Source organism: Phyllostomus discolor, chromosome 3, assembly GCF_004126475.2.
Source record: "Phyllostomus discolor isolate MPI-MPIP mPhyDis1 chromosome 3, mPhyDis1.pri.v3, whole genome shotgun sequence".
NCBI lineage: Eukaryota > Metazoa > Chordata > Mammalia > Chiroptera > Phyllostomidae > Phyllostomus > Phyllostomus discolor.
In genome coordinates this window covers 207,834,415-207,853,522 of record NC_040905.2, presented here as the reverse complement: position 1 = coordinate 207,853,522, position 19,108 = coordinate 207,834,415, and the positions used below count along the sequence as shown (strand labels likewise).

The window sequence follows — 19,108 nt, the reverse complement described above, 5'->3', positions numbered from 1 at the left end:
GGGTGGGAAAGTAGAACCCGGAGGGTGACGGGGAGCTGCGCGCCCCTGGAAGCTGTTAAGGGGCCATCACTTGGCCACACCGCCCGTGGCCCAGACCACGTGCCCACTGCAGAGACCTAGAGAGCCAGCTTTCAAAGGCAGGTCTCGCTCCTTCACTCCTTTCCTTAAACACTTTGACTGGTTCCTGAGGTTCACAGGGTGACGTCCAAGGGCCACCATCCAGGCCCTCACAGGTCCTAACCCGCACGCCACACTATGCACCCTTTTCTGACCAAGTCGTGCATTCTACATGTGACACGCCCCCTCCTGGCTGTGGAGAGCCCACTCCTGCTCAGGAACCCCTGACACTGGCTGAGACGTTACCCCTTCGAGGTGCATCAAATCGGTGGTCTGTTCGCCTAGGGCGAGCTCTGATCACATGTCCCAACATCCTTGCCCAACAACATGCTCCGTGCTGGCCTCGGAGGAGGTGAGCGAAGGCCCCCACCTAGAAGAAAGGTGTGCTTTGTGGTGGGGAGTCTTCAGGGCCCTGTGAAAAAGGGACATCCCAACTCCGTTTCTCTGAGTCCGGGACCGACGAGTCAACGTCTCATGCCCTGGCTACTTGCCCAAGTGCCTTAGTCACAGGGCAGGCGGCTGAAGTGCCACACACACTGCAGAGGGACAAACTTGTCGTAAATTTCATTTAAGATTCGAAGAGAGACTGTCCACAGGTTAAAACTGGCACCAAATGTGATGGTGTGTTACCACAGCACAGAGATCCCCTGACCTAGATTCGTGGGGTCACGCTCCCTGGGGCCTGGGCACCCCTGAGTGAGTACAAGAATTCAGGGTGAGGGCTGGCACCGAGGCCCGAGCCTGGGGTGGGGCGTGAGCCCCGGAGGGGCAGCCACCGTGGGAAGCGCTGTCTGAGCAGACCCCGAGCTTCATCCCGCCTGGAGCTGCCGGGGGATTCCTGAAGACCGGTCCCAGCGACAGACCTACGGGCCAAAGGAAGAGGGACCTGCAGGTAAAGACAGGAGGTTGTGCACTCTCAACCCGGCTTGTGCTAGTGTGAGACCGTGTGCATTTGAACCAGATCATAACTGAATAATAAAACTAATCATTCAAAGAGCCATTTCGATGCCTTACGTTTTCCTTGCTTCATAGAAAGCTCAAACACTGGACTTCCCGGTTCAAGGCCAAAGGCCGGGCCGTCCTCCCCTGCGGGAAGCTAGACCGGGCGGAGGTGGGTAGGCTCCGACGGTCCCCACATTGGGTGTGGGACAGCAGGCTTCACGCCCGTAGTTGGGATGGGGCACGGGAGGACGCGCACTGGACGTACACAGGGATGTTTCCAAAGAGCAGAATTTCCAAGAAACTTTTCCCCGCGCAAATGGCTTCTCCTGAAAGCAGCACACCGCTTTCCAAACTCGGCTCCAACGGACACACTCGACGTGAGCAAAAGGGGGCAGCCCGAGACAGAGCTGGAGTCAGACCTGGTGCCCACTCCGACTTGGAAATACCGGGCAGTGTGCGTCCTTCTGTCTAGTTGCCGTGTGTAGGAAGCACAGTGCCGTAAATTACCCAGATTTCAGACTTAATGTTAACCTTTAAAGGGCATGTCACAAAAAACACGGTCTCCAAATATTGGTTTTGAGCTCGCTCTGTGAGTCTATTATGGAAAATAGGTGCGAGGCCGCCACCGTCTCTGGCTGCGCCTGTCACGGGCATCTCCCGCCACACGACAGCAATTCCAATGGAACTCAGAGCCCCCCCCAGCGAGCAATTCAACCGTCCGCTCTCGCCGCACTCCAGGCTCAACCTTAACACTTAATAACAGAGCCTGCTAATATCACTCTAATTTCTGGAGCCGATGAACTTTCGGAGGCTGCGTGAGCTGGAATGGCGAGCGCGGAGATGACAAAGGATTTTAATCCCGGGCTCTTTGAACTATCCAGTCTAATAAGCACTTGTTCCTTTCCACAACGGGCATATAAAAGAGAAATCTAAGTAATAATTGCGGTAATTATCTTGAAAAATATGCGAAGATTAATGGTGATTATGAAAATCTGTATAATTGTCCCCTGAAATCGTCACTGATCAAGTGCCTCTGGAAACGGCCGCTGCCGGGGAACTTTTAACACCGCCCTCGGCGCGGGCGCGGCAACGTGACACCTCGGCTTTCCCCCTGCAGAACGCCGCCCCGCGCCGCCTGCGGGATCGTTTCCCCTCATTTCCAGCCGCCTGGCCTGCGTTTTAACTCTCCGTACTGGTGCCCCGAAAAGGTTCCGAGACGCCCTTAATGGGATGTGTGTGTCATCGTGGTTCAAAGCCCCAAGTTCAACTTGTTATTTATTCAAATAATTAATTACTCTTGTATCCATCGAACAGTTTGTCATGACACATTAATGACTTGATAGACTTCCATGAACTGGTGAACACAGAACAGCAGAGCGTTTTTATCGTCATTTAATTTTAAAACGATCCTGTGTGAAATTATCTAGTCGTGAGTGATGGGAGCATAAAGAACAGACTCAGCAAAGCCCCTTTTGGATCATTGCTTTATTAATGGTAACGTCAGGGAAATGAAAAATGCTAACATTGTCATATTCCGCTGCTGGGTGCAGATGAATGGCTGGGGGTGTGGGCGGGAGCGCGCCGCCCCGCCCGGCGCCCCCTGGGGGCGGGCTCAGGCCCTGCGCCCCCACGGGCCCCACAGAACCACCTCTGCGCCCGGCTCCCTTTGGAGTTTATGGCTCTCGACGTCTATTACTTTGTGTGTGTGGTCTTTTTTTTTTTTAACTTGAATTTTCCACTAGTGATATAAAGCACCCTCACGAAAACATTTCGCTTTATTGCTTTGAACATTAAACGTTATTAATCCAATAGAAAAACGTTAAAGATATTGCTGTCACCTTTAAATGTGAAATGATATTAGGTGCTAAAAAACGCTGGGTTAGTAGAAAAGATGTTCCCTTAGTCTCTTTCAAGTCCTGAGATAACCGTGTGCGGCTGATGACAAAACAGCATTTCTCCACGGCTCGCAGCACAACATCTGCTTAAGAGAGACTTCCTGTTCAGCCACCCTTCTTTATACATGTATGGTGAGGCCCGCTCCTCGGCTGTTTTAATGACAAACCTGGGAATCTGGGCGAACTGCTCCCCAGCAGTGTCGTTCGCAGACAATAGACGGTGCTCCCTGAAGAGCCACAGCACCAGCCTGCGGGGGGGGGGGGGGGGGGGGGGGGGGGGGGCTCTGCTGCCAGAACACAAGCCCACTCGGGACAATGCAAAGGAAAAGGCGGCAGGGCCCCGTTCCCACCCTCTTCGGAGGGAGAAGGGTGGATTTCTCGTCGCTTACGCACTCCCTGTGTCTGTCTTCCTGCCCCCAGAACACAGCTCTACCACACACGCAGCCGTTCCGTCCAGGCACCTGGAGCGACGGGGACTTGTCCCCACACCTCACTGGTCACCAGGCCTTTAAATCCCAAAGCGGGCGGTGGTGGCGGCAGGTCCCACTTATCTGAGCTCCTACCCTGTGCGGACCCTGCTCTAGGTAGGGGCGGCCTGTGTGTGGACTGGTTTCTCACGATCACCCCTCGAGGGGAGGCATGTGCATCTGCACCATCATCATCGTCACCCAGGTTTCACAGGGGACGCTCAGGCAAATCTCTCTGGTGCCTGCTCCTGCCCCCGCCCCGCTGCCCTGGACACAATGGGGGGAGGGGGTGCCCACCCCTCTGGCCCGGACATCAGCTGCCGGGCTGCCCCTGGCTCCACAGCCCTCCGATCCCTCCATCCTACAAAAGAGGATTCGGAAAGAAGTGGGGCGCTGGCAGCTGCCTGCACGGCAGAACGCAGCAAAGCAGAACATGCGGGAACTCCGCTGGCACAACTGGAAACACATCTGCTGTGAATTAACACGGGGGTGTTAGAATTCTGAGGGTAAACAAATCCAAGGACACGGGCAGGCCCCCGCCAGAAGTTCGGTGGCCTACTTTGTGAACTGCCTTCCCTTCTCGGGTGGAGGCCGTTGGGCCCAGCTGCCCGTGACTTTCCCAGGGACATCTCCAGCAAGTGGCAGCCAAGTCGGAGCTCATTAGGCAGTGAGGCCTGGCCCCCGCACGGAGAGCAGAGCCTCAGCAAGCCCTTGCGGCCAGGTGGGGCTGTGCCAAGTTTAGAGGCTGCGGGGTGTGTCGAAGGTTCGTCTGGGAGAGGGCTGGGGGGCCGCTCAGGGAGACAGGCGGGCCCCCTCCAGAGTGGCTGAGGCCGAGGCACAGGAGCCCGCAGATGCCACAGGCTGGGAGAAGACAGCGGTTTTGTTACGTGGGCAAACTCAGGCAGGGAGGAGGCGGGAGGCGCGTCTCACCATTGACTCAGCAGTCCTGAGCCGGGCTGATGAGATTGAGGGCTGTTCCGACCATCACAAGCGGGCATCACGTGGGAGGAGGGGAGTCCTGAGACTGTGCGCTGGGAAAGGGGGCCTCGGTAGCAATTTCACTGAGACGAAGAACCTTTGCTAGCTGAGAAAGAACGCCTTTGTCTCTGTACACCATTCCCAAGGTTTAGAAGGGGGAGAAGGAGGGGTACCTAGAAGTTGAGTCAACTATTAACCCCAGAACCCCGATAGCTGGTGCACTCAGATTAGCCGAGTGCCCACTGGCAGCCTTGGCTCAAGGGTATAGAACCTGCAAACAAACGTACTGACCACTTTCCTTCCTCTGCACGTGGGGTGTCAGACTAGCTGGGTGCCTGCTTGCAGCTTCGCACTCGTGTGCGTTTCAAAAACGAACCTGCTATCTCGTTTCCACGGCTCGAGTTGTTTCCCACCTGAACTCGCCTCTTGCGAGCGAGGCAAGAACCGAGGCACAAGCTCGGGGCAGGGGGCTCTGACTCGGGTCTCCCCCCCGGGAACGGTTTCAAGTAGGAGTCCCACGTGGAAAGCCCAGGCAGACCACCCAAATCGCAGAGGACACTGCTTCTCAGCCAGGGCAACTCCTCCCTTGAAGCCAGCCCACCGGAAATCAACTCTGAGCTCACAGCCCTCCCTCTGGGGGACAACGGCATCCCTGTGGACTGGGGACAACAGCACCCCTGTGGACTGGGGACAACGGCACCCCTGTGGAAGGGCGGGCACGAATAAGTGCAGCCTTGGCTAGTGCCTTAAAGACAGATCCTGGAAGCTAGCCCCTGCGCCCCAGGAGACGCATCCTTTCTCTCCAAACCACAGGTCCCCAAACCTCCAGCTGTGCCCGACGGGCCTGGGATGCTCATGAAAAACACAAACTCCTAGCCCCAAACCCTGGAGACTCGCACCGAGGGGTCCGGGACGACGGCACCACGAGACCCTCCGCTCAGTGCCCGGAGTCAAGGGCCTCACGGGCTCAGTTCCAGGATGCTCTTCTGCACAGCTGGGACCCTCCCTCACCCACGGCACTGGCCACTGCAGGGACAGGCAGCACTGCGGCGCCCGTGACGGCTGCCACTTGGTCAAAGCCTTGGACTCTGGGCCAGGCCCCGAGCTGGACCCTTCCCTGTGCCACAACCCCGCGGGCCCATGGGACCGGCCTGTTTTACGGCTAAGAGAGGCGAGGGGCAGGTGGCCAGGCCACGGGCACGCCGACACTCTCTCGGACAAGCTGTCAAGTGACACCGGGGCCAAGGCACAACTGGGCACTCCACCCACCGATTACTGATCACTTACTGTGCGACCCGACCCTGGGCGTCCCTGCAGCCCACACCCTCCGTGCACCGGGCCCCTGGGGTTCACAAGAAAGGAACCCAGAAGGCCCTTGGTCCGCCTCTGTCTGCAGTGAGTTTCCGGGGCACTCAGGGTTTCTGTGGCTTTTACCTTCGATGGCAGGAAAAAAAGGTAACAAATCCAGATAGCTAGTGACTGTCTTTTCTAGAATTCAGACAGAAGGCTTCCTCTCTCGTGACCTCACTCAGGTCGAGCTCTCCACGTTTTGAAGCTAAGGAACGAACATACCCGAAGCTGTACTGGATTCTTAACTTTCCCCCTTAAACCTTCCAGTGCTTCTCTGGGTAATGACTTCCAGCCACTTGAAAATCTGCCCTGAATTTTTTAAAAGATGCTTCAGTCCGAACAAAGAGTGAAAGGACACATTCAGTGGAACCTCACGGCTTAAAAAGACACCGTAAGTGCTTTCTCCACCGTGAGGCTCTCAGGGCCCGGGCGGCAGGGAGCTGCGAACCTCGGAATTAGGATGGAGGGACTGCCGTGAAAGGCAAGGCCCGGTAGGAAACCAGGAGCCTCTTCTTAAAACTACTTTCTGTAATGCTCCAGGGAGTATTCCATACATTTTTAAAAACTAAAAACAAAACAAAACCCAACCCACAAAAAAACCCCAGACCTCTCAGAGGAAACAGGTCCGGCAGGCTGGCTGGTGTGGAGGGGGGAGGGGCGCGGGCCGGGCAGGGAGCGGCTCAGACGCAAGAGGAGACCGAGCTCAGGGGCCAGAGCTGTAAGAACCACGCCGTGGACATCTGGGTGCCTCGCAACTTTCCGACGTGGTCGAGCATCTATTATCTCCTTCATCCTCGTTCCTACCCTGCGCCCACGGGGCTGACCCTGTTCCAGTTTCAAAATGAAGACGCGGGGCTCGGAGGTTTCCTGGCCTGCGCAAGGGCACCCGGCGGGCCACTAATGGACCCGGGTGTTGCATATGCGTCTCCCGGCTGCCATGTAATCATTTACTGGGTCAGTGGAAAAACTGCCTGAGTGGAGGCCTGGAAGGGACCCCAAAACCCAAAGTCAAAGGCGGCCCCTCGGTGGGAGGATGCCCCAGGCTGCTTGTGGGTGCCCAGAGGGCCCGGGTCATCAGCAGGCTGTTCAGTCTCTGCTGTGACCCACTTCCCAAACCGGCCTGTAGAGGGCGCGCTTCGAGAGCACGCCTCTCGGGGCTCCTTTTCACCGTCTTAGCTCGGGCGGAGTGCGCGCCCGCCTGACGATCGGGCTCTCAGCTCGACTCCATCCAGGCTGGACAGGGGCCAAACCGTGACTTCATTTTCGCCCAAGGCTGTGAAAACACAACGTGGCTTTAAACATTCTGCCTGGAAAACCCCAAACAGTCAGAAGGAGCTGGGGTGCTACTCCACCACCCCGCTTTTCTGTTGAATGAGATGGGACACTTCCCCATTTCCATGGAGTCTGCCCTGGCTGGGGTGGGGGGGGCGGTGTTCGGAGGGCAGACGAAAGGCAGAGGAGGCAGAAGTGGAGGGAGCTGTGTCCTTGGGCCTCGAAGTGTCCTTTACTGGTGGAAACCTGGAGATCAGGACGTGAAATAACTTCTCATCTGTCAGACCGGGGTGCCGTGAGTGGGCGTCTAGCCGGCCAGTAACCCCAACAGGCACACAGCACCTGAATTTCAGCCCAAAGGGTGGCCCACCACTTTCCTCTTATAAAAGCCGTCCCTTTCTCGAAGGGACTGCTTCTTGAAGTAAACGGACCCGACCAAAGAGCCAGCCGCCGGTGCTGGAAGGGAAGGGAAGAGGGAGTCACCGAGTTCTGAGAAAACGAAAGTGTAGCTGGGGAGGGGGGGCGGGGTACGGAGGCGTCTGGGATCAATTACAGAGTGGAATGTGGTCGGGCGCAGCTGGACGCTGCCCTGTGCGGGACAAGCCCCCCGCGCCACCACGGGGCGGGATGAAGAGCGGGAGGGAATGGAGAACAACGGGGACTCTCCAGCAGGCGAGCAGGTCGGAGCAGCAGGGCTCCGACCCGGCAGAGCCCGTGAACTTGCAGTGTGAGGGTGGAGGCAGGAAGCCCAGGGTTCTGGATGGTTCGGGAGAAGCAGGGGGCCCCGGGAGCACTTCCAAGGGTAAAGGTGGTTTGAGAAGTTTAAGAGGCCTTTCCCCCACTACTTTCTATAAGTGGGTGTTAAAAGAGGGGCTCTCCTGGCCCGCGCTGCTGGGGGGAAGCAAGCCCTGACGGCCTTAGACACCGAGGAGGAGGGCGGTCACCAGACGGACCAGCATTCAGCACAGATGAAGTCAGCCTCTGTTGGGAGGTGCTGTCCTAGCAAACCTCATTTCCCAGGAGCGTGGGGAGGGGGGTGCTTCAGGGTCAAGGTGGCCTGAGAACAACTGGTCCTTTCCCTCCCTAGCTCTGCAGCCGCCTGTACGACTCAGCTGGGCTCCTGCCTACGTTTGGGGCACCCCGAGGTAGAGAGTCAGAGGGGTCACCTTGGGAACCTCAGCAAGGACACGGACTGCCTGGTTAGAGGAACCCTGGGTCTCGGCCCAGTTCCTTTTCACATGAGCAAACTCACAGTTAAAATTATTAACGGTGATGTAATACAGGGAGGAATTTATTTTCATGACCAAATTTATTTAAATAACTTATAAATGACGTCGATTTTTTTAATTTATAGAACCATTAGTTCCACAGGTTCATCAAAATGTTTCGCTTTTAGTTACTACATTTTGTGGGAGAAATTATGGGCCTTTGGGACTATCTTGGGAAATTATCCGACGAAAACATTTATGGCCTAATTACTGTATTGGGGAGAGATTTTTCAAGATGGCTTATCAAAGTTTATTGTCCTAAAATCACGCACAACAGCAAAGCCGTAACACGAGGCTTTGGAGGGCTCTGCGGTCCGATGAAAATCAACCACGCCCCCGCCGCCAGCCACTGCAAACTCACCCCTACTCTTACATCCCTTTGGTGCACCTGAAATTAATACCAAAAAGCACTGAGTGCAAACTGTAATAAAAAAATAAAATAAATCCCTTTGGCCATGACTGGGGCCACCAGCCCCTTCCCCAGCCCCGGGCCACTGTGACTTTCGCAGTTACAGAGGCTGGGGTTCGGGGGAGCAGCTGCAGAGTTGAGAACAGTGCCAAACAGGGAAATTTTCCTCCAGCAATAAAAAACCCACTTTGCCCCACCAGGCTTTCGCCGAACAGAAATCAGACGCGGGGGCGGGGGCGGGGGCGGGGGCCGCGGCAGCGTGCTGCGCCGCGGTGCGCGAGCTGGTGTAACGTTTAGGAGAACAAAGCGCAGGCGGGCGCAGAGCCTTTGTAGTCGAGGGGGCCGGGGGGCCGAGCGAACGTGGTTTAACAGCCAAACTCCTCCTCTCACACATGTGTAAAACCTTTGGAATTTCATTGGAAAAACTTTACTTCGAAAGTAATCTTTGAAGTTTGAACATTAAAGCAGGAAGGCCACTGCTCAGTACAGAGAGAGGGTTTCAAACGGCTGAAGGGACCGACGGAAGGAGAGAGTGGGCGCTGCGTGGCGCCGGCTCGCAGGCGTGGACTCGGCATGCTCGCCCCTTCCTCTCTCGGAGTTTCCCCATGAGACAGGAGACATCTGTGTTCTCTTTCCAGGCTCTCCGGGCTCTCTGGGCAGGGCATGATGAACCCTGCCGTGGGCCTGGACGGCGACTGGTTGGTAATGATGGTTCACGGAGAAGGAAGCCCAGTGTGTATATATGGTGTGCGAGAGAGGTGTGTGTGCACGTGTGGGATGCACGCATGTGCGTGTGATGGGCGCACAGTGTGGCACACACACATGAGGTGTATACATGCATGTGTGAGGTGTGTGCATGCACATGTGGGGTGTGTGTGCACGGTACATATACACATGAAATGCGCACATGTGCAGGGTACGCACACACATGTCACATGCAGGCAGGTATCACACGAGATGGACACACATGCACGGGACATGTGCACATGCGACACACGTGTGGCATGTACACATGTGTGGTGTGTGCATGCCACTGTGTGCATATGTCAGGGCATGCATGTGCATGGGGTGCATGCACTTGTGTGGTACATGTACACATGGTGTGTGAATAGGTGGCACGGCAACAAGAACACAACTTCAAACAACCTAGTAAGCCCCGTAGGTGAGCAGAGGCCCGGCCTGTGTGACCAATCGCCCCTTCCATGAAGCAAAGCACCAGGGGACACGCAAGCCAGCACGGTTGGGAATGCGGTTCTTGCAAAGTCCCAGGCGGCAGAGAGAAAACAGTCACTGAAATTCCCAACCTCTAAGTTGAAAATAAAAGTCCAAGCTTGACAGCGTGGCAGGGGCAAGTGGTGACCCCACTGCCACACCTCCGAGCCCTTGAACCCCTCTGCAGCCCTCATCAGGCCCAGCCCAGCGCCTCTCCTGGCCTCCCGGCCCCAGCCCTCACTGGGCCTGCGGTCCCGGCCACCCTAGAATGGCCAGGGACTGGGGAGGCTCACGGGGAGACGAAATGAAGATCCCCCAGGGCACTTGGTAACATCCTTCCCTTTTTCATCTGACAAAGGAGGAACCTCTGCTGGTCACAGACCTGAAGAGGCTTTGACAGGTTGGGCCCCTGCCTCCCATTTGTATGGGTGGGTGCTGCTGGGAATGGGTTTTTTCCCATACAAGTCCCGCATCACCCGTAAGAAGAATGAAATAGTGTGACTTTCATAACCGCCAAACCCACGACATTCCAGGTGTCCTCAATCAACCAACCTGCATGGCATTTACACAGAGACTCAGCAAACAGCCCGGGATCAATCACACGACGCACCTAATCTGCTCTTTATACGCCACCTGGCTTTTCATTGCTTACCTGTGACCACAAGCTGTGAGTTCCTGCGCATCTTTAAAGCTAAATCAGAAAGATAAATAAATCCTTTCAAAGGACACGTGTCCCGGGCGCCTGGCCCAGGAGCCCCAGCTCTCGCTCTTCCTACCTCTGCAAGGCAGGGGGCGAGGCTGGTCCCACCTCAAGCTCCCTGGGGCCTGAGCTCCTTCCTCTGCTTCCTGCCCCTAGAATGTGAGCTCCTACTGAGCCCGAGGGTCTCGGGGTTCAGGCCTGATTGAACGCACCTCTCTCAGAGCCTGGCTACGGCCTGTGCTCCAGGCTCCTCCTTGGGGCACTGCAGGACTGCGGGAGGCAGCTAGCTCTCAGGATCACCCCCTCAGCAGTGCCCTCCACGAGTCCACCCCCGCTCTGGAAGCATGCAGGCAGGTGGGTCCCTTTAAGCGAGGCCCCTCTCTGTGCAGGGGAGCACCACCGTGGCCCAGGCCCCTCTGCAAGCGTCACCTCACTGAATCCTCACCACACTTTTCCCAGAGGCTTCCCCTGCCCCCGTTTCTGTTTCCCCAATTGAGGAAACCGATGCCCCCCTGGTGAAGGACCCGGCTCCTGATCAGTTCTGGGCTGAAAGGCGGAGGGAGGATGCTCAGCCTCCCGGTTCTCTCGTTCTGCTTCGTGCCCCTGTCCTTCCAAAGACGCCAAGATGCCACCACTGAGGAGGACTGGGCTGCAGCCCAGGGCAGACGCGGGCATTTCTGCCAGCAGTGCCCCAGCCTGTCACCATGGGGCCTTGTCCCCGGTGGGAACAGGCCAAGCAGTCGAGACGCCCCCACCTCAGTGCTCCCCATTTGAGGCTGAGGGGAGCAGCTGGTCTTCACCCACAAGACCCACGGATGCCCCTGGGACTCCACAGCTGCGCTAGTGGCCCTGATCCCAGGTGCCATGTCCCCTGCTCGGGTGCCAGCCCTGAGCAAGGGACAAGTGCCCCTTCAGCCTCGCCCACACAGCGCACAACGGAGTTGGGGGTAAGAGTGGATGCCGGACCAGCCTGCCTGAGCTGTGTGAGTGTGGGGAAACCAGCCGAGCTCTCTGCGCATTCACGTTTGCACCTGTAAGTGGGACTTGGTGAGACCTACACCTCTTGGGGACGTTAGGAGAGTAGGAGAGGCGGTTTGGGTAAAGGGCCCCGCGAGGGGCTGGCACTCTGTACATGCCAAGTGCGGTCACTGGTGTTAGTGTGCACTTCTGACACACAGTGGAGAATGACCAGGGTGTGTTCTGGAAACCCTTCGTCTCTGTGCCCTCGCCCCACCCCTATGCTCAGCAGTTTCCTGGAGATTATCCCTACCCAGGGGAGGGAGCGGGGCTGGGAGGGAGGGTGTCCCTGATCCAGGAGACTGCCGTGACATGACAAATAAGCTGCAGGCTGACAATGTCTCCAAGACATATTGGAGTTTACTTTGTCGTTTGGGTTTGCCATCTGTGCCACCTCGAGGGGGGCTGGCTTCCCAGGCTGCTTGGGGACCCAGGGGCAGGTCCACCGGTCCCCGGACAGATCTGCAAGCTCAGCCAGCCATCAGCTCGGCTGCCTAATGAGAGGAAGTGGAATGCGCCCCCCACCTCCCGACAGGCCGAGGGCCTGCGCTCGGCACAGGGGGGTGGGGGGGGGGCCAGCAGTGCTCGCCACCCAACAAGCCCCCAGCCCAAGCTGCTCTGCAGTCCCCACGGGGGCCCCGGCCATCCCAGAGGGGGCATGGGTGGCGATTCGAACTCGATGCAGAGGCTCACAGTCAACTCTGATGCCATTTGCATCAGGAGGCTGGGCGCACAGACCGATGGGCCGAGTGCGTCCCTCTGGAGCGCGCAGTCCAGGAAGTGGGAAAGGCACTTAAAACGAGGGGCGGGAGAGTGTAAAGGGCAAGGACAAGGTCTGCGAAAGGCACAACGGAGGCCCCCTGGGGGCACTGCCGTCCTCTACCTGTGTGACCCGGGGAAACTCCCCAAACCTCTCCGAGCCTCCCTTCCTCACTGATAACTGTACCACTTGCTCTCCAGGGTGGTGGTGAGGGTGATATCAGTTCATACGTGAAGGTGATTTCGCTCGGTAAACATCTGCTATCATTCCTAGAACCAGACAGACGCAGGTGTCACTTGCTCCTTCAAGGCAGGGCTGGTCGGGATGGCAGCAGCCAGTCCTTCTCCTTGCAGGCAATGACACGGCCATCACCTGCGCCTGAGCGCTGCTGCCCAGGGGACTCGGGGCGTGCTGGGCCCAGGCCAGCCTTCCGGCTGCGGAACGATCCCTAGGACTGTGAGCAGGAAGGGTAGGAAGTGGCTCAATCTGCCCGAGTTGTAGGCTGTCCTTACTTTTAACCATGAAGAATGACTCCCTGCCTTCCTCTGGAAATGAGCCTGAGCAAGGAGGTGCTGCGGGCATATTCGCTCGCATCCGAAACCACGCTAATGACAGGAAACCGGGCAGGCCGGGCCTGTCTGTCACGCCGACAGCCCGAGAGAGAGAGAGAGAGAGAGAGAGAGAGAAAGAGAGAGAGGGAGAGAGAGAGACAGAGTGAGCCTGTGCCTGCGGGTCTCTGCGGCCAGCCCCATCCGCCTCGACCGCCCTGCGGACGCCTGTGCTGCATGTCTGCGGCCACCGAGCCTTCTCCAGTGACCCGTCTCAGCAAACTGAGGAGCACATCTGACTTCCAGTTTGTATTTGAATTTTTACGGTGGCAGATCACATCCAGCTGGTGTGTGTGTGTGTGGGTGGGGGCAGCCCTGGCTATCCATGCACCCACCCACTGCCGCCAGACTCGTGGCTCTGAACAGTGGGTGTTACCAACCTGACTGGTTCCTAGGGCTGGGCACACAGTTAGTTCTGCAGTCACTGTTTGCTGAATGCGTGTGTCATAGCCACCCGCCACCCCCCCCCACCCCCAGTGAAAGATGTAAGGGGCTCTGTTGCAGACAGGAGGATGATGAGCCTCAATAAGGGCGCCTGCAGGTTACTGGACCGCGCCCAGCCTGGAAGGCCAGGCTCTCCGAAGCCCCTGTCCCTTCTCTAGGCCACGCTGCCTGTCCCCAGAGTGTCACCAGGGAACTCGGGAAAGCTTTCGAATAGCACTTCCAATGGTCAAAGTCTTGGAATAAGGCTCTTGAAGTAATTTTTAAAAAATAAATGAACTAGTTGGTGTTTCACAATGAACTCTAAGAACAGGATTGTGTAGTAGCGGCAATGAGTCCCCCTGATAACAAGGTAACTAACTGCGTGGCAAAGAAAGCCTGGACTTGCTCCGCCGCTGGGACTGGGGGGGGCGCTCCGAACCGGAGCTCCCATCTGCACGGAGAGGGCGGAGCTGAGGCAGGCGGATCATGTGCACAGGGAGGGAGCGCCAGAGGCGGAGGCGGGTGCTGGTGCTCGGGTGCACAAGCAGGCTACAGGCACTCAGAGAAGGGACCCCAGGAGAAAAGGAGTCACCTCGGGTGGCTGGGAGGCTGGTGCCAGTGTGGACGGGAACAGGTCGCTAGCTGGGCGAGGAGGGGAGGTCTGAAGAGGGGCCTAACTTGGCCAGAGCTCACGGCCATAGCTCACGGCCAGCGCCACGTGGCCCCTGCAACGTGCCCGAGAGCCAGCGGGGTACAAGATCATTATGGAACTTAGGACCAAAAACACAAAATGGAACAAAAAGGGGGACTTTTACTTCGATGAAGAGTAAAATACACAGTTATAAACCTCCATGGCCTCACACTACACTGACACAAACACAGCCAATGCTCAAAAATGGCAATGACTTAAGAAACTTGCAAAGCAGTGAGAGCTACCCTGCTTTGGCCAAGGAGGACAGAGTACTGTACGTACACGGGACGTGACACGCCCATCAGCCCTACGTGAGCAGGGAAGGGCCCTGTGCGCGCCTCCCGCCCAGGGTAGCTGACGGAAGGAAGACACGTTTTCAGGTGTCAGGGAACATTGCCTATCGTGTAGTAGATGACAGAGAAAGTCAAATACATTTTAAAAAGTAAAAAAAATTATGCAGGTTGCAGTCTCTGACCGCCACATAATAAAATCAGAAATTAGTAAGAAAAGTTTGAACAAAATGTCAATCACTCAGGAAAAGTATTTTCTAACATTTGAGTCAAAGAGGCAGGCAATCGAAACTGAAATTACTACATATTTATAAATGTGAGTACTATATATCAGAATACTATCAAAAATACAAGAAAATTATTTACCTTTAAATACTTGTATTAAAAATCAAAAAAAGAACTGAAAACAAATGAAGTGACCATTAAGCCCAAGAAGATACAAAGAACAAAATAAGCAAAACCAAATTAGAAAAAAGGAACTAACGATACAATTAAATAATGAAATAGAAAGCAAAAGCGTAATGCCTTTATACATAAATAAAAAAAGTTCCTTGAAAAGATAAATAAAACAAATAATAAATCCTGAGCAAAGACAATTAAGGAAAAAGGAGAAAAAAAATAACATTAGGGATATATTTGACCATAGGAATATTAATTTAAAATGAAAAAACTGAGGCACAATTTTATGCTACTGAAGTTTAAAATGTAAATGTAGGGGCTGACTTTTCTTTCATAAAAAATACAAGTGACAGAAATTGACTCAAGAAAAAGCAGAAAGCCTGAGGAAAACCAATGGTTGTAAAAGAAATGGAAAGTATTGTTTCTGCCCGCAAAGTCCCTCAGGCCTCCCAGTGTTCCAGGTCCACTTCGCTTTCACAGGGGAACTTTTTTCATTTTCTTTTCTTCCCCAAGGAATAGAAGTCGCGACACTTAAAAATATTCTTGTATCTGAAAGAAAAACTCTGATTCTCAGGCCACTCAAAAGTAATATCTTGCTAAGCATCAAGCTCCATGTCATGCATATAAAATACCAAAAGCCTCACTTAAAGAGCAGTGGCTCAAATCTAGTACATATTTAAAGAATAATGCCCCACGGTAAAGTCAGATTTACTCAATAAATACAACAATGAGTTTCTAAATGCTAAATTACCGGAATAAATTGGTTCATATTAGTGAGTTAAATGAGAAAGAATATAATATTGTATCGGGAGATTCTGAAGTTATTTTTGTATGAAATTAAAATTAGTGCCTAAATTTGATTTCTAAAAAACTCCCAGGAAACAGAAATAGGAGAATCATTTCTTTAGCGTGACCACACTCTCTGTTCTTGATTACCGGCCAATCTCGGACTTGACTGCGGAACCCCAGAAACACCCCCTCTGAAGCCAGGAACCAGACAGGAAGGAATGCGGGCTACTGCCGTTACCATGTGCGGCTTTAGTGGTTCTAGCCAATCACGTAAAGCAAGAAAAAAAATGTCATCAAAGAGCTAAAATTGCATTTGCAGATGATACTGTTGTCTACTGAGAAAACAAAAGTAAATGGATTGGAAGTTATTGGAAATAACAAGCATACGAAGAGCTGGCCACTTACAAAATGAATATTCAACAGTATTTTAAAATATATATATCAACAATTCCCAGTTAAAACCAAAGGGACAGAGAAAAAAACTTAAACCTAGAAAAAAGTGAACTGTAACACTTGACTGAGTGATATAGAAGGACATTTGAATAAATGGAGAGTCACGCTGGATTTCTAGAAGGTAAGGTCATGCACTTCAAAGATGATCATTCTCCCCAAATTAAGTTATAATTCAATAATTTTCCAATCAGAATCTTGGAAGTATTTTCCATGGAACTTACAGTGATTCTAAATTTCAGCTGGGTAAAAAAAATTGAACTAGAATTCCCAGAAACATCTTGAAAAACTACAAGGAATAATAAGACAGGATATCAAAACACACACATTTATAATCATGAAAAGTGACCCTCCCTTTGGAGAGTATGCATTCAAGTGGATGGAGCAGGACACAGCCACGGGACGTATCACAGCAGATAAGAGGCGGTTAATAAGACGGTTTCCAAACGTAAGATTGTTCAGTAAGTGGTTCCAGGACAACGATCAATAATCTGGAAAAATGCAGATCCTTGTGCCACGCATCAAAACAACTTACAGATGAACTGTACACTTAAACGTTTTTAAAAAAGGGAAAGGTAAGTTTCCAGAGTATACCATGAAATAGAGAAGGCCTTTCTAAAATGGGATGGCAAAGGCACACAACATGAAAAAAAAGTAAAATTGAAGGTAAAAGTACACACTGGCAGAAAAGCGGCAGTAACATGAGAACAAAAACAGTCCCTTCCCCTCAGCAGCTGCTGTGACTCCATAAAAAAGCCAGACCTCAACAGAGAAGCAGCGAGGGAGTGAGCAGACAGGAGAGGGTACAAGTGGCAAGCGAGCCGGGGAGGTGGCCCCTCGCGGGTCGTCAGGGAGATGCAGACCGACAGTAAGCTGCCACTTCATCCTTCCAAGGGACACAGCTTTTACAAAACAGCAGCGAGTCCGTGAGGCTGCGGGGGGGGGGGGGGGGGGCGGGAATCCCTTCTGCACATGTGGAAGTTAAATGCATTCAACCATTTTGGTGGTCAATGTGTTATTACATCAAAATGCTTAGAAATGCCCACTGACCCTAAGGAACAAGATTTGTCTAAAGGAATGCTCACCAGGGTATTACTTTTAGAAATGAAGACAATGTAAGTATCCAGTCCTAGAGGACTGGTTAGATGAAGTACATTGCATCCAGGAGGAAGGTTTATACAAACATTAAATCCCCTCCGCCCCCGGAAGACTTGAACGATGAGGAGAAAGCAGTATGACCAGGTCTCAAACAGGACGGACATTCTCAGGGGCAAAAAGGAGCAAGCCACCCCTATATACAACGACATGGACGAACCTCAAAACCATGTGGGTGCCAAGTGGCGCCCAAAGCTGCACGTTGTGGGAACACACCCAGGAAACAGGAACCAGGACTGACTGCCGGGACTCGCGGAGGTGTGGGGAACAACCGGAAACAAGAGAACTCTTGGGGGAGGGGGGTGGAAAATTCTATATCTTAGTTCTCTGGTGGTGGGTACAGGACATTTATCAGATGATGAGGCTTTAGTCAAAATTCCCTGGACTATATACACTGACGGGGTGAATCTGATTGTAGGTAAATTACACCTCAATAAATCTGACAAAAAGAAAAAAACCCCATATATACCAATACCAATATATATGGTATAGAAATAAGTTGAAAGAATTACCTTAAAGTATTGTTTCTTTAGTGTAATGGGATTGTGAATGATATTTATTTTACTCCCCATACTTTGATGTCTTTTCCAACTTTTCTACAATGAACATGTTACTTTTATAATTCAGTAAAGTCTGTGTCTGTTTTTGATCATGTAAAATGTATCATTGTACTGTTCGGTCTAGCAAAAAAAATTTTTTAAAGGCTCTTATAGGAACTGCTGAGTCCCACCAGCCCCAGGGCAGAACTTTCTAGAGCCCCTCTGCTCCGGCCCCAGTGAGGTGCCAGGCTCTCGCCAGATGCTCAGAAGGGGTGGCAGGAGGGCAGAGCAGCAAGAAGGCCACCTGGGCCACCTGGGCTTCGTTCCGCTGCTGGGAAAACCGAATCCCAGAGAAAAGAAGAGCCTTTCTCCAGGCTGGAGGTGATCCAGATGAGCCGTAAGCCGCAGAACGCAGCGCGGTCTCAGCACACCAGAGCGCCTTCGAAAGTCTCCAGCGAACACCTTGAGTGTCCCCGGGGAATCCAGCTTCCTGACGACTCGAAGATCAGCCTGTGGATGCTGTGACCAGCGTGTCCCAAACTTCAGGGCACAGAGTCTTGTTCCAGATTCACTTTTTTACTATGACAGTATAACTGTGGACGTCATACTTTTCTTTACAGCTGAAATCTCACTTTTTACATTTTAACTTTTTAATTAAAAATGTTATTTTATTATTATTTTTCCTGAAACTCACTCTCTAAAACTCAAAATTGCCCTGAGTATGTGCTCCCCCTTCCCGTGAGCATCTGACCACCCCCATGCATGGCCAGGGACTGTGGGCTGTTGGGGAACAGGCCACGCCCCTGTGCACTGGGCTGGCTGGGTGGGCTGGGCTGGCGGCCTCGCCCTGTCTGCCCCGAGGCTTCCGCGCCTCTTGCCCTTTCCCTCCGCTCTAAGAACAGTGTGTTGCAGGTATGGGGCTGCTTCTTCAGCCTGCGTCCCAGAGGAGAAGACACACAGAGCAGGACCCCGCCAATCTGCAGTCACCAACTCGGAGCTAGAATGACACTTAAAATGCTGGGGGTGTCGCCACTGCGATTTAAGGGATCGTGTGTCACTGCCGCAGAACGCGGCCAAGACCGATGAACAGAACTACTTTGGTCTTATTCGAACAAGGCTATCTGCGGATGTTCTACTATGGGGGAACTGGAAACATTAAAACGTCACGCTCCCTCCTGGGTACACGCCCTGTGTTTGGGAAATGCGGCTGGGGCCTGAAGGGGGGAGCAGGTGGGTAGCAGACAAGCTGTAGATAAAGCAGCCGCTCTGAAGGGTGCAGACTCTGGGGCCGTATGATACAGTTCAGAAAGCTCTGCATTTTCCCTCAAGAGCTGTAAGCCGCACCATCAATTTCATAATTTGCTGTGCTCGTGTGTG

The 19,108-nt window shown here is 53.6% G+C and overlaps 1 protein-coding gene and 1 long non-coding RNA gene across 5 annotated transcripts in view; one reads left to right on the top strand and one right to left on the bottom strand.

The window, feature by feature from the left end:
- MVB12B (multivesicular body subunit 12B) overlaps positions 1–19,108 on the bottom strand; it is a 169,157-nt gene that overhangs the window by 30,661 nt on the left and 119,388 nt on the right. The gene's annotated exons all lie outside the window — the stretch shown is intronic.
- On the top strand, positions 665–18,382 carry LOC118499815. The gene is made up of 3 exons (XR_004902350.1): positions 665–674; positions 9,453–9,456; positions 18,187–18,382. It is a non-coding gene; the product is annotated as an uncharacterized LOC118499815 (long non-coding RNA).